Consider the following 16129-nt stretch of genomic DNA (forward strand, 5'->3'; position numbering starts at 1 on the left):
TTTATTCGTATTTCTTTATATCTCTATTGCTTCCGCACTGTGCACATGGCTACGTCACCCTTATGTGATGGCCAACATGCCTAGATTTAGGTCGGGGTGTGTCACTAAAAGTGAATTTAAAAATAAGAAAAAAAACCTAAAAAAAATCAGATCTTGTTTGTAAGAAAATTAACTGATACATAGGAAATTTTTTTCGTAGTTCAATATGTTGTTTAAGTTCAACCATAGTACGATCTCATACCAACTTTAAAATCGCATTGCCTAACGTAGCCTTAAATTTAAAAATAGACGTCGTTAATGAAAATGATGAATGGTACAACACATTGTTAGGTTCAAGGACTAAATAAACTAATATGAGAGTTTAGGAACTAAAACTAAACTAGGGTTAAAGTTCAAGAATTAATGCTACAATTAAGCTTTGATTATTAATTATTCTTTAATTTATCACAAAATCCATTAGACCAAGGTATATAATTACGCACTATAGAATGTCTTTTTGCCGGGGAATAAATACATCGGAATTTGTTGTGATCTTAGATAAACAGATGTTTGAGATTTCAATTGGGTCACCAAAGCATCACGAGATCATATATTCAATTCTTATTGATGAGCAACAAAAACAAATAAGCTTAATGGATTAAAAAGACCTTGCCTAATTAAATAAAGAGAAGTCCCACATGAAATTATTGATTACAAGATGTGCTTGCTAAAGAGGAGAGTTAAAAGAAGTTCAAAAATAGGAACGTTCATATAATATTTTTGCGTAGACTATAGGACACTATGGTTGCAAATTACACCACATAACATCTTGCATGGGCGGGTTGCATCACAATTTTTAATTTGTTTCCGCTTATCGCCGTAAATGAGCACAACATGTGATACATTAGTTATCTAAAATCCCATCCGTAGGGTTGTGGTCCTTGGGGATTATGCAAAAGTATCAAAATATTAACAATTTTATAGAATTAAGGCCAACCTTACATATGTAGGGGGTGTATTCAATTATGAATTTAAGATATTTTAATGGATTTATAAATCTATGAATTTTTATGAAGTTTAACAGATTTGTAGAGATTCCATGTAAAATTTTGATTCAATTCCCTCGAAATTTCATAGGAAGAGATGAGATTTGTGGACGCTTAAAATACACTACAAAATATTTCCAATTCCCTTTAATTCCTCAACTTTCTAAATTCTTTAAATTCAAATTCTAATTGAATACACCTGAAATGTTATAAACTTTTTTAAAATTCTAATTGAATACACCCGGATTTTTAAAGATTTTAATAAATTATCTTAAAATCCTGATTGAATACACATTGAATTTCAGATAATCACTTAAAATCCTGATTAAATACCTCTGGATTCATTAAAAGAATTAAAATCCCTCAAAATCTCAATTGAATACACCCCTAGACTACTAAACATGTTCAATTCTTTTCATCTGAATTTTGTTTTTTTAATCAATTCAATCAATGCTAAACAGCATTGAACACAATCTCGTTTTCTGATCGCCATAATATATGGTAGTATGGGTGCTATAGGGCTGGTTTCGGTTCAGCTCGAATCGTAAATATTAGCAATAAGGAAAAAAAACACCAATCCCGAACTGAAATTTCTGTTACCGAAAATCAGTAATCTTAAAATTATTTCGGTTTTTTTCGGATGCTGGAAATTGTTGTAGCTTCAAACTGTAGGAGGATTCAAACCTCAACCATCGACAGCCGATAGCCATAAATAATAAACAACAAACCAAATTAAACCCAAATTGAAATTTAAAAACCCTAATTCGGTTTTTTTTTTTTGTAATTCCCCAATTTAAAACCTCGATTTTAAAATCCCTAAATCGAAAACCATAATTCGATTTTTAAAACCCCAAATCGAAAACCCGATTCAATCCTCAAATCGAAAAAACTAATTCGATCAAAACTCCCCAAGTGTTTCACTAAAAAAACACTAAACTAATCCGAGTTAGGGTGAAATTTCTTATCTTCTAGGCTTGTATGATGAGAGTCTTTCGGTGGAAGTCGACATTGGGAATTCGGATGTGGAAGATAAATTTGGTGGGACTGGGCGATTGCAGAAGTTGACAGGAAGAAATAGAGAGAAGGAGTCAGAGTCGAGAAGAAACAGAGAGAGGGTGTCGGAGTTGTTGGAGAAGATGAACTTTGAGGTGTGGTGTGCGCTGTGGTGTGGCCAGAGAAGAAACAGAGAGGGGTAGTCGGAGTCGGGAGAGATGATGTAACTGGGAGGGACTTCTGAGTGAGAGAGGGAGTTTTAGTTTTTACAAAGGGTTCAAATTCAATCTCATGCAAATCCAACCACCACTGATATTTCAAATACATATTATATAATAAAAAGGATTAAGTAACTAAACCTCCAAACTTTTTAGTGTTATTCCAAATTGATCTCAACCTTTTTAATAAATAAGTACCCAACCTATTGAAAATGTCATTTTCATTAGGCCCCAGTTAATATTTCAAATATAGATTCTATTCAAAACCCACCAATTGAGTACATCATGGTCATTATTAATATTAGTTGGCTCAAAATCTAAATTTCAAACATATATTATATAATAGGCCTAATCGGATAAATGATCCCTGTGGTGATAAGGTATTCGGATGATAGCCCCTGTGGTAAAAAAATTCGGATTTAAACCCATGTGGTCTAAGTCTGTTAGGATTTATGCCCTTCTGTTAAATAATGCTGACGTGGCTGCCAAATGTCTGCCACGTGGCAAAAATAATAATTTTTTTTTAAAACCTAAATTTTTACAAAAAAAAAAAAAAAAAAAAAAAAAAACCCCAGAAACCCCCCCCCGCCCCCCGCCCGTCCCCCCCCCCCCCCCCCCCGCCGTGCGACCCTCCTCCCTCTCCTTCTTCCTTCTTCTTCTTCTTCCCGCCAGTCTCCCCGCGCGACTCCTCCCTCTCCCTCTTCCTTCTTCTTCTTCTTCTTCTTCTTCTTCTTCTTCTTCTTCTTCTTCTTCCCGCCGGAGCCCTCTCCCCGCGCCCTCCTCCCTCTCCCTCTCCCTCTTCCTTCTTCTTCTTCTTGCAGATCTGGGTTTTTTTTTTTTTTTTTTGTAAAAATTCAGGTTTTAAAAAAAAAATTAAAAATTATTATTTTTGCCATGTGGCAGACATTTGGCAGCCACATCAGCATTATTTAACAGAAGGGCATAAATCCTAACAGACTTATACCACAGGGATTTAAATCCTAACAGACTTAGACCACAAGGGTTTAAATCCGAATTTTTTTACCACAGAGGCTATCATCTGAATACCTTATAACCACGGGGACCATTTATCCAATTAGGCCTATATAATATGAAACCCTATGATCAAATAAGTATTGATTGAATTGAAAATGAACCAAAATTGAAGTTACATTAGCAGGGCAATCTCCTAACAAAGAAGAGTGTTAAGAACAATAAGGGTTTCAAGGAGCTTGTTTATGCTCATGTGATTTTCTCATTCGCTGATTCTTGGCTCGTAAAGCTTCCAGTTCTTCTTTGTGGGCGGTAAAGATGGTGGTGGCTGCATCATGATGGTCCATACCATATCAGCAACCTCCATGATATTCTTCTCATTGTTGGTGGCTTGAGTTGTAGGGTGGAGTTGGTGGTTTTGTGTTGGGTTTGGAGGTGATGGCATGATGGGGTGGTGGTGACCGTTATTTGGTGGAGGTTATGCTTCCATGACATTCTGTTAATTTTGGAGATAGAGTAAGCCCCAGTTAATTAACAGATTTTTAACTGGGGCTTAACGGATATGACATTTTAAATAAATTGGGTACTTGTTTGGAATGTTTAAAAATATTGAGATCAATTTGGAATGATACTGAAAGGTTGAGGGGTTTTTGATACTTAATTCTAATAAAAATTACTAAAATATATATTTATTGTTGGGATTTTTTTTTTGTTTTTTGGTATCGATTACCGAATGATTTGATATTATCGGTTTGAAATTTTTTCGGCCGTAGGTGCCAAGGTTCGAGAAAGTTGAAAATAACGTTTGTAGTAGATGAATGTATTCACACACACACACACACACACATATATATATATATATATATATGTATGTATGTATGTATGTATAATTGTGAATCTACCCTGGCCACGTCTTAGTTAAATTTTAAAAACGAAATTTTTTATATGAAGAAATTTTGAATGATTGAAATATGATCAAACTATTGAAATGATAATATTTGGATACTAATTTTTGTAGGGAAATTTTATTTAAACCCATTTAACCTATTTATACACCCAACTTACTCTTTGCACCCATTTGATTTTTAACTAAACTATTAATATCTCTTTAAACCCAAATTTAATACCTAATATACCCCGTAAACCCAATTCAATATGTAGATTTATTTTTACACCCATTGAACATATGTAAGATTGATTTTGAACAATTGAGTTTTGAACAGATGTAAGATTGAAATCGAAGAAGATGACTAAGAAGATGGAGAGAAAATGGAATTTTGGGTGTGAGTTTTGGAGATTGATTTTGGGTTTAAGCTTGGTTTATGTGGCGATGTGCGGGTTTTATATGATGGTTTCGGGTGCATTGAAACCAATTATGTCGCCGGAGATGGTGAGAAATGTTAGTGAAAAATCTTGGGCTGTGGATGATATGAATGGCAGGCTGAGGTTCTTGCAGAAAGAGATGCAGGGTCTTGTTCCTGGGAGCAGTAGCGGAGCCAAGGTTGACTTTTCTAAAAATGAAATCCCTTTTACTTTACGCTCTGGATCTAGTTTTTTTTGTCGAACCCATCGAATGCCATCTGATCGTCTAGGCATTCAGAGGAGAAAAATGCAGTTAGGTGGCTTCAGCTTCATTGTCCCTCAGATTGGTGACCCATTGGTGTTGGGTACGGTTTATTTTTGTTTGTCCTTTTTCCCGGATTTAATTTGATGTATTGTATTATTTATCTGATGACGATGCTCCACTAGCTTCGAATTTTGTGCGGCACGTTAACACCCTTTGATCATCCAAGAGTAAGATTCAGAGGAATGTAGTTTATCATACTCAAGAGTGCAGGTAGTATTATGTGATTTGGCATAATTCTGTATGTAATTGATTCTTGTTCTCTAATTCCCCTATTTCCTTTTGTTCTGTATATAATGGATCGTCTTAAATTTACAGGTTCATGGCTCATTCAGGCTGCAAAGGATTTGATTACTTTCTTTTTAGGAATATGAACTGGAACAACTTCAAAGTGTGTAATTATTTGTCTTATCAAGTAATTAACTGTATCTTATCTGTTTGTTTTTCATGCATGGGATTGTATTTTTGATTGGAAGGTTATAAAAATGAACACCTTTTAATCTCAAATGGAGGATTTGGTACCTGGGTTCTTCTTCTTTCTCTTCTATCTGCTACAAAACGTGCAAGCACTGGGGAAGAGAAGAGACACTGGCTTCACCTTCTTCGGTTTTCTAGGGTTTTAGCTAGTAGGGTTTAATTATAGTGTTTGGGTTTATTGATAAATTTAAGTTTTATTATTAATTTCATTTTGTACTTAATAGTAATTATGCAATAGGGTAAAATAGACAATTAACATTCAAAATTTTAAGTTGGGTGTAAAAAGAGGTTGCATGGGTTTAAATAAAATTTCCCATTTTTGTATACACGTATGACAATGATGTATGCTTAAGCATGATTTTCCTAAATCCTTTCAAAACAAACAAATAAATAAATTTTTAGATCCAAAAAACCGTGTCGCGTATTATACTCTCCACTGTTTTTTATTTGTTTGTTATATTGGAATTGGAGAATGTCAAAACCTTAAAAACCTACTCATAGTTTCAATGCAACCAAATTATTCTTCTTCTTTTTATATATCCAATTGTACAATATAGTTTGTTTCCATAATATACTGATTTTGTGTGAATATAAGCCTAATTAATGAAAAAAAAAATTATACAACAAGTCTCACTAAATAGGGTTGATTATATAAATTCTAGAACGTGATTGCGTATGAAAAAAAAAATGATGGAACAAGTTAAATAAGCTTATAAGAAATGCAATAGTTCATTACCAATCGTGCCATGTACCCTAAACTCATGAGTTTCTTTGCATTCTCGGAATGTTGTTGATTCCTAAGAGTTAAGAAAAAGAGGGATGAAAGAAATGCTTGAGCTATTATTTCTTCTATGGCTACGTTTAGTCGTTTACACCACAATATATTCTGAGGTTTAAAGAAAGCTTTAAAAAGGAATTTCTCAAGCACAAAAGAAAATTGATAATTGATCTGAGGGGGGGACAGATGAAATAGACTGGGTAGCACCTAGACCGTCTGATGAGGATAGAACAACAACGTGGACCATAGAATTAGGCCCCCAATTTCCTTGTGAATAACAAGATGTCACCATCCCGTTCCCATGATAAGGTTGCTTTGATGTAGATTTGTTTAATTTGTAAAAAACCAAATGGGAATTTAATTAGTTATACCCTTAAGCTCTAGTCTATACGGTTGTATAATACTGTCACAGCGGAATAGTGATCGTGTCATTAGGAATAGAAGAAGAAATGGTACGAAATTACAAAATTTAGAATTGTAAAAAACTGAAAGTTTTACCAACTTTTCAACAAGAAAATGACACGAAGGAAATGTTCGTTATTGTAAAAGTCAAATACACTTTACTCCACACACTTTGGGGCAAATCACTCTTTGATTGATATATCTATTTTAAATTTTTAATCCACTTGAATATTACACTAAGGCCTCGATCGGTATATATAGAAAACTAGATTAGAAGGGATAAACCACTACTTTCAACGTATATTGAAAGAATAAATAAAAATTTTGTGGCAACTTAAGGTTGGAGATGAATCACTAAAAAAAATTATCCAATTCAATCCTCCCACAATTTTTGGATTAGAAGCGAGAAATTTTGTATGAAAAAGATGACTGCCTACAAAATACTTTGAATTAATTTAGAATGGTTATCATTTCCAAGTCAATCTTCTATACCAAACAAGCCCTAAGAGATTGATTGGTGATTTTCTAATGAGTAGTTTGATTCGAATTTTGACCATCAAAACCACTTGAATCGTATTAGTTCAACTCGGTTGCGGTTTTGATCCTCTATAAATCTCACCCCCTATTGAAATTATCGTCCATTTCTTATTTTATTGTTTCTTTGCAAACTTTCAGTTGTAATAACTAAACTAGCCTATACTGTGTATGAACACTTTTTATTTTTGTTTTTTAAAATGAGGAGGGAGGGAGAGAGAGAATGTGGGTGGGAGGTTTTTGTTTTTTTTGTTTTAATATTAGATATATTTTAATATCACCTTTAGGTAAAGTAAAATTCAGATCTGTGAAATTACATTTTCCCCTTTTTATTGTGATAGAAGACTAAATAATATTTTCACTCTCTTTTAGTTAATAAACAAGGTTCTATTAATAGGTAGTTTAGAGTATATGGTCTTGAACTTTATTTGTATTAATGTGTTATGACGTTAGGATTTATGACAATTTTTGTTCTCTTGCATCCAAATTTAAATCTTATTCTCTTAAAATTAAATTAATTTTAGATTATTTCTTTGTAGAAATACATTTCTATTTATATACAAATTGTGAGTATATAAAGGTAAACGAATTTCACATCGGTGAAAAAAAAACATTGCAATAGCTTATAAGAGGTTGAACTACTCTTTATTTTGGCCATTAATTTTATAGTGAAACCCCAATTTTCTTTATGGTTATAAAATTCTATTTTTTTTTCTTTTGATCTATAGATGTAGAAATTATAAAATGATGTTTTGTCAAGCTATAGAATTCGGATAAGTAGAAAATTTGCAAAATAACATAAGGATTAATCGACTAGACCAAACCGCCCAATAGTAGTCTACTTTGGTTTTATATCATTTTTTTCATATTTTTTTTAACAAACAATATTATCTACATTAAAGGGGTGAGGAAGTAGGTTAAGTCTCACAATGAGAGAGTTATAATAATGTGATTCAAATTCACTTTTGGCCAGAATCCAAGTGAGGAGGAATTTCACTAAACCGTAGTACTAAGTGGCAAAAACATACATATTTTGAACTACCGTTTTGATTAATTGGCTTAACACACATAATCATTTATCAACCAAATAGTTATAATCTATATAGTCATTTGTTTGGTCACATTTTGAGTGTGAAACCGACGTGGTTTTGGGTTTAATCGAATTGGGATAATTCAGTATGGGTCTCAGTCTTCTCTTCTGTGCCTGAGTCTCGACCTTCTCCATTTGAGTATCGGTTTCCTTTTTTCTTTTTCTTTTTTGTCGTCGGCGTCGTCTTCTTGGGCGGGTCGTTTGGATTTGCCGAGGAAGATAGGCCACAAAGAATTGAAGTGTTTAACAGTGTTTCGAAGAAAGATTGAACTTTTTGTTTGTATTATTGTTAATTTTCAATGTTTTAATAGTGTTTATGACTGTAGTTAGTTAGTGTGGACACACGTTAAAAATTAAGGAAAGTCACAGAGAGGTCACATGGAAATTTAGGTAAAGAAGATTTGGACCCATTCAAATCGGCCCGTGGTTACCCGACAGCCTAAATATTAAATCATATGCAAGGAACCATGAAGTAATTTTGTGAATATAGCAACATTATATGATAAATCATTTTCAAGCACATTAATTTTGTTTTCCCTAAAAACTAATATTGGAACAACCGCTATTCATCAAATTTCATACCACAAGAAAACTAAAGTTTATTGTAAATCAATTCATGGATACCAAAAATTAAAGAGAAAAAGATAATAATGCTACGCCTGCTTCAGTCCACATGGGAGATGATCTATAAGAGAAAGAGTTGAGTTGCTTGGATTCCAACCACTGGCATTTGGCTTGCAGTTCCACCAGTCCCAGTATGGTGGTTGTTGCGACTGGCCAATGACAATGTGTTCCTAATTTTGTATGGAATGGAACGCAGCGTTTGACTTTTGGTTCTAACTTAGAAGGAACACACAGGTTACAGGTAAACCCTAATGATGTTGGGTAGGAAACGTTGCCATCAATGTTTCACAAATCTACACAACTATGGAGAAGTTTAAAAGTTTGGATAAATTACCAGTACTACGTTGACAACGATAGCAAGTCGAGTGTTTTTTTTTTTTTTTTGGTGAGTACGAGCAAGTTGAGTGTTATTGTTAATTATGAATTCTTTTTTCAAATAATAGATTTATTATAAATATTTACATCTAAAGTATTGTCACATTAAAAACTCAAAAAAGGGCTATTACTAATCAGTGCTCGTACTAGTTACTACTACCGATCAATGTGACAATTAACTACATTAAGCGAGCTACTTGCATGACATAATAATTATCAATCGCAACTATGTAAATTTTGGCGATGTCATATCAATTCCAGAACTAAAATGTAATGAGAATGTAATACAATATAGTTATGCATACTAAACCAAAAAAAAAAAAAAAAAAGATAGTGCTATCCACACACCTCTTTTTACCTTTCGCATACCCTTTTTAATTTCTAATTATCGATAGAGTGAATTAAAAAATATTAAAAGACATAAATTATAGAGAGTGTGAGAAATAAAGAAATTAGTATGGTATTTTGTTAAAAAAAATATAAAAAAAAAAATCTATACAAGGGATTGTGATGGTATACAACACATGGACAAGGTAGACAGATAAATAGTTGGTAAATTATGTGAAATCGAAAGGGGTATGCAAGAGAGGCATGAATGTAGTAAATGCCATTTGCCATGCAGACCCTGCGTGGCTCAGTTTCTAATTTATTGCGAGAGATGATTTCGCACAGGCAGAGAAACCGATTGTATGAGGAAGGGGGTACTCTACTATGTATATAAATCCCATGGATATCACAGCTAGTGAAACCCCTTTTACTCCACCGCACATACATGAGTTTTACACTGCCATGCACCAATCATTTAAAATGGTCTATCACTAGTAGAAAAAACAACTTACGCCACGAGAGATGAAGGATATTTCGTCGCACAAGAGATACTTGCACGACGGAAAAATAAGTGTCGTCGGGCAAAAAAGATAGGAAAGGAAAAAGAAAAAAAATTGCGCGACGAAAACCTTTGTCGCACAAGAATACTTCGCGTGACTAACAATAGTTGTCGTCGCACAAAGTCATCAAGAAAACGAGGGGTAATTTATTTTGGCGCGAAAATCTTGCGCGACAAAGGTTTCATCTTGCAAGTTCCTGTCAGTTTTCACTCAGACATGTCACTGTAGGTGAATCAAAGGAATCAATATTGCATTTATTACAAATGTTTGCGCGACAAAGCCTTCGTCGGGCAAAGGCCCTAACCTTCCTATAAATATGCGCTTTTGCTGTCCTGATTCTTCACAATTCTATTCTCCTTATTCTTCACAATTTCGTTCGTTCTGGGTTGGAGGATAAAAACAAGGATCAAAGCATGCCCGCCGCCGACCCGAATGATTTAAGGCAACATTTTGAGTTCGCACATGCGATTGCTGTAGCCATACGGAATAATTGTCTTATTGCTGAGTCGCGCAAAGTACAGTCAGATTGCGTTCAAACCTTCCCATTTATTGCACATTTATGATGTGTTTTGCACAATGAAAATAGGTATTTGCACGACAAATAGCTTCGTTGCGCAAGGGGATCCTAGTGCTATATTAATACAGTTTCAGAACCCTAGTTTAAAAAAAAAAATGTTTCAAAAGAATGGCCGATTCTGGAAAAGGTTCTGGCAAAAAGAAACTTGTTGTGCGATCAGGGAGGTATCGACGGAAGCCAGTGCCGTACTTTGAAGACAAGTATGGATGATGTTTACGCCAAATTTAGGTATGACATTGAGAGTTTGGTGTGGAGGAATGTTTTGCCGAGTTTGAGTCTTGGAAAAAGGTCCCTGAGGAGTTGAAGAAGTCCATACTAGGGGAGCTATCAGTAAGTTTATAGTAAATAACGAATAATTTTTTTGTGAAAACATAATATTTTTTAAATTACTAATTTATTGTTATTAGCATTAATGTAGGTTCATTGGGATGCTGATAAAACCGATGAGAAGCAGCTGAAGTATGTGGATGGGCTTTTCAAGCAGAGTTTCTGGCAGTGGAAGTTTGATGTGTTGCAGGTGGAGGAGGATTGAAGTTGAATTGTAATTTTTATTTTTGGAATAAGATTTTGTGGACTTTATATTTATTTTAATTAATAAATTTATGTTATGTGGATGAGTATTAATATTTACATTAATTATAATTTGTATTTGGGATAATAAATTAGTTTTATTAATTAATTTAATGTTTAATTAGGTTTAAGTTTTAACTAGATTAAAATAAAATTTACATTACATAAAAAGAAAATGGAAAAAACTTAAAAAATATGCATTGCGGGACAATACATGTTTTCGTCCCGTAATTTGTTGAAAAGAATAAATTATAAAGTAAAGGAAATAAAATAAAAAAATGGTAAACTTGCGCGAGGAATACATTTTTTTGTCACGCAAAGGCTATTTGAGTGACGAATACTTTGTTAGTCGCGCAATGGACATTTGCGCAACGAAGACCATGTTCGTCTCACAAAATCATTCATCCAAAAGTGAACTTTATAATCTGAATTCAGCTTGTGCATAGGCAAACTGCAGTAAAATTGCAGATTTAGCCTCTGCACTCATCCCCTTCGGTTTTGCTCAATCTAGCATCCGTCATTTCTAGTTTCTCTTAATTTCATCAACTAATACTCCCTCCATCTTCTTCTCTAGGTTGATCGAGCAATCTCGGTGTGTCTGGTAAGCGTTTTTTTTGTTAGGGTAAAAGTATTAATGTAAATTCATACTAACGCCATGAATTTCGTTGTCTATAAGGATATTGTGTGTGATTAGCGATTGGTGGAGAACGATTGAGAATGTATTTTCTTCATTTTATTTTTAAAAAATATCAAATTAATTAAATTATGTTGAACTTATGTTGTAATGTTTATATTGTGTTGTGAAATTATATATATATATATATATATATATATATATACATATATTATGTTGTTAAATTTGTACGTGACGTACAAATATGTGTTGTGATGTAAAGAGTTAATTGAAATTAACTTCGTACTTGTTTTTTATTTTTAGTAAAACTTAGTTTCCCGTTTGAGGATTAGTTGGATTTCGCGCATGGATGCAAAAGCATGATTGCTGTCCAATTAATTCTTGAATTGTCCCATTATTTGGATAGTTTGGGAATGCACAGTTATGGCGCGTAGTTCATGATTGAAGGATTAGGTTTTGGTTGTGGAGATTTTGGTGTCATCTCTGTACGTTCTTCAGGTGGCACATAAGTATTTTATATCTACGTCGTACATCTAAAGAACTGTACCAAGATGCTGCCGAAATTCATCCAACATTGAAATCTAATCTGATGTAGCCGTAAATTACGTGACATGACTATGCATTCCTGAATAGGATAGGGCCCTTACCGGAGGCAGAAGGTGACATTATCATTTGTATGAAGTTGTTATGATTGTTGTATTATTATTGTGGTTCCAGGAATTATAACACGACATGGATACACAACCCGAATAGATGCACGGATGAATACTTGGATGGAATCGAGGAATTTATTTGACTTTGCATGTACACACAACCCGGGTGCAACTAGAATCCGGTGTCCTTGTAGGATGTGTAACAGCACGTTATGGGAGACAATTGAAAATGTTCGATTTCATTTAGTAAGGAATGGAATGATTATGACATATAATACTTGGAACCATCATGGGGAGCAATTAGACAATACTTCGTCTTCAAATGCCACAAGAGTGGACAATGTTGAACCTATTGTGGATCCTAACGAACAACTCTTGGATATTATAAATAATGCTTTTCCATTTGCATCGACAAACACCAATCAGGAAGGGAAAGATGACGTGCCTACACCAATGGACAATGCAGAGTTTGAACAATATGAAAAACTATTAAAAAATGACAACCAAGAGTTATACCCAAGGTGCAAGAGCTTTTCAGTTCTCACGGCCATTGTGGAACTAATGCACGGAAAAATAAAGTATCGTATGTCGAACCAGTGTTTCGATTACTTTCTGGGGGTTTTCAAGAGAATGCTTCCAAAGGACAATTGTTTGCTGAAAAACCATAGACATGCACAAAAGGTGTTGAATGGTTTTAGATTGGGTTATGAAAAAATTCACACTTGCAAAAACAATTGTATTTTATTCTACAAAGAGAATAAAGCATTGGATAAATGCCATGTATGCAATGAGTCGAGGTTCAAAATGACATCTCAAAATAGAACAACTAAGATCCCACAAAAAGTCATGCGTTATCTGCCTTTGAAACCTAGGTTGTAGCGATTGTACACTTATTGTCGGAAGGTGTTGTGAAGTCAATCATGTTGTTTATGCAACGCCTACTTCATGTGGGTATTGATACCTATTGCTGGAAGATGTTATGAAGCCAATCATGTTGTTATCCAGATTTTTTTCCCAACTGACGGTAAGAACGTTACGAAAGACCAACGTTAATCAGTGCGCCATGACATTGTCCAAGTCCTATGCAAGTTTGAGATGATATTCTCTCCAGCTTTCTCCACAAGTATGATCCACGTGATGGTTCACTTGCCCGAAGAGGCATTGCTTGCTGGTTCTGTCAACTATCGTTGGATGTATCCAATAAAAAGGTATATAATCCTCATCATTTGTTTATGCATCATTAACCTATGTTTACTAATTTGTATCGTATCGTTTTATTTTGGCAGGCTACTCGGGGAGCTGAAAGAAAGTGTACACAATAGGGCGAAGCTCGAATGATCAATTACAGAGACTTGGGTTCAATATGAGTTGCTTACTTTTTATGGAATGTATTTAAAAGATGTGGAGACGACTTTCAATCATACTCAGCGCAATAATGATGGGGGTGTAAGAAAGGAGAAACTTTTTGTTTTTTCCTAATGCGCACAACCCTTTTGGAGATCCTGTACGAGGCGAGTCGTTTTCCAAAAATGATATGGAGGTAGCGCATTGATTCATACTGAACAATTGTGACTAGATAATGGCATACCTAGATGAGCATGAAGAGGTGATGAAGCGAGAACATCCATTACATTTGTATGCCAAGAAACACCGAAAATTATTTCCACAGTGGTTTCTCGAATATGTAAGTTATAAGTAATTTGTATTTGTGATATATATTGTACTATTTAATTTTCTCAAACTAACAGGTGTATGTTTTTGTCTAATATTAGGTGACTAAATTGAAAGCATCGAATTCCCCCACTTACAGTGAAGAGTTATATAACTTGGCGTTCCACTCGATTCGTGCTGAATTGTTCTCGGGTTGCTATGTTAATGGTGTCAAGTTTTTGGGGACTGCACGAGATGACAAGTTGTGTACGCAAAACAGCGGTGTCCATGCCCAGGTGGAGGTAAAAGTACAGACATTGATTTCTATGGCAAACTGACAACGGTCATGCAATTACTTTACAAAGATCGATACCAAGTGATTATGTTTAAGTGTCGAAGATTTCATACAAACCCAAATAGGCAGGGAAGTGTTAAAATCGACCATGGCTTACTATCTGTAAACATTAACAGAACTTGGTACGATGACGACCCATACATTTTGGCAAACATGGCAAAATAGATTGTGTTGATGCACAAAACCGGATGGTCTTGGTACAACGTAAATCCGACCGTGAATCTGCAAGTAATGTAAATAACACAAGATGTATCGTGGTTCACCCCAAGGTTTGGGCTACATCCACACTGATTGTATTATATTTCTCTGAGAAGTGAGGGAGAAAGAGAGCTCTAAGAGTGAGAGCGTTGAGGGGGTGAGAGAGGCTTCAGAAATGGCATCTGAGGGTGAGAATGAGCCTCTCCTAGAATGAGGGTAGGAGTCCCCTTTTATAGAATAAGGGGCTCCTCCTCTTTTACAAAGTATGGGCTTTAGTGTGAGGCCCAAATACAAGGCCCAAGGCCCAAATATACGAGGCCCTAAATATGGTATAAACAACCGTAATTGAAATGATGGGATTTTATTTTCTAAAATTTGTGAATTTTCTTGTTTGGTTAACCTAAAAGAACAATGGAATTGAATACGGAATTATATTTTTAAACTCTCAATCATGGAAATTGGAAAATGACACCTATTTACATGGAATTTAAACTTGGGAGTTGGAGGTCCCAAATTCCAAGTTTTTTTTCACACGGAAATTCTAAATTTCTATGTTTATGAATCCAAACAAAGGAATTGATGCATATCAATTTATAAATTCTGACTTTTACCTAAATTCCAAGTTTATTTCTCTCATCCAAATATAGTGCCAGTTTGTAAATTTTGTCTACAAATTTAGTCTCCCTAGCATCACCCTTGGAATAATGGTGGGGGAAAGAGTAATGTTATTATTTACCTTTTATAGTGGGTGGGAAGATAAGACAATAGGGTGGGCTTAGTACCACTCCATATGATATATACAATAACAATACAATGCGGATAGTCTATGTAATCATACATGCAAAAAATGTTATTTGATTCAAAATTAATTTACCTATATTTTACATATAAGTATAGGTAAATCATTTTACACACCACATATAATAACAATAAAATATCCTGAATATATGTAATAATACATGCAAATTAATTTACTTACAAAATAAAAGAATGTTATTTGATTCAAAATTAATTTACCTATATTTTACATATAAATCTAGGTAAATTATTTTAGACACACATATATAATAACAATAAAATGTGCCTAATATATGTAATAATACATACAAAATTATATATCTACAAACTAAAGAAATGTTATTTGATTCAAAATTAATTTTACATATAAATATAGGTAAAATGTTTTTTGCACGCATATATAATAATATAAAAAGTGAATAATCCATGCAAGATAATTTACTCACATAAAAGATTAATTTTTTTTTTCAAACAATATTATTTGATTCAAAATACTTGGTTGTACAAAAGAATTCTTTTTCATACGATAGATGCCTATTATTTTTTGAATGTGGGTAAATTAATTCATATATGTTACTAACATTTATGATATAAGAAGGTAAAATTTTCATATAGGTTTAATTGTCATCATAATTAGGATGAGTAATAACATATTGACATAATTAGGTTTTGCGGCAATAAGTAGTGAATATGTT

This window comes from Malus sylvestris, chromosome 17, assembly GCF_916048215.2.
Source record: "Malus sylvestris chromosome 17, drMalSylv7.2, whole genome shotgun sequence".
In the NCBI taxonomy this organism is placed as follows: domain Eukaryota; kingdom Viridiplantae; phylum Streptophyta; class Magnoliopsida; order Rosales; family Rosaceae; genus Malus; species Malus sylvestris.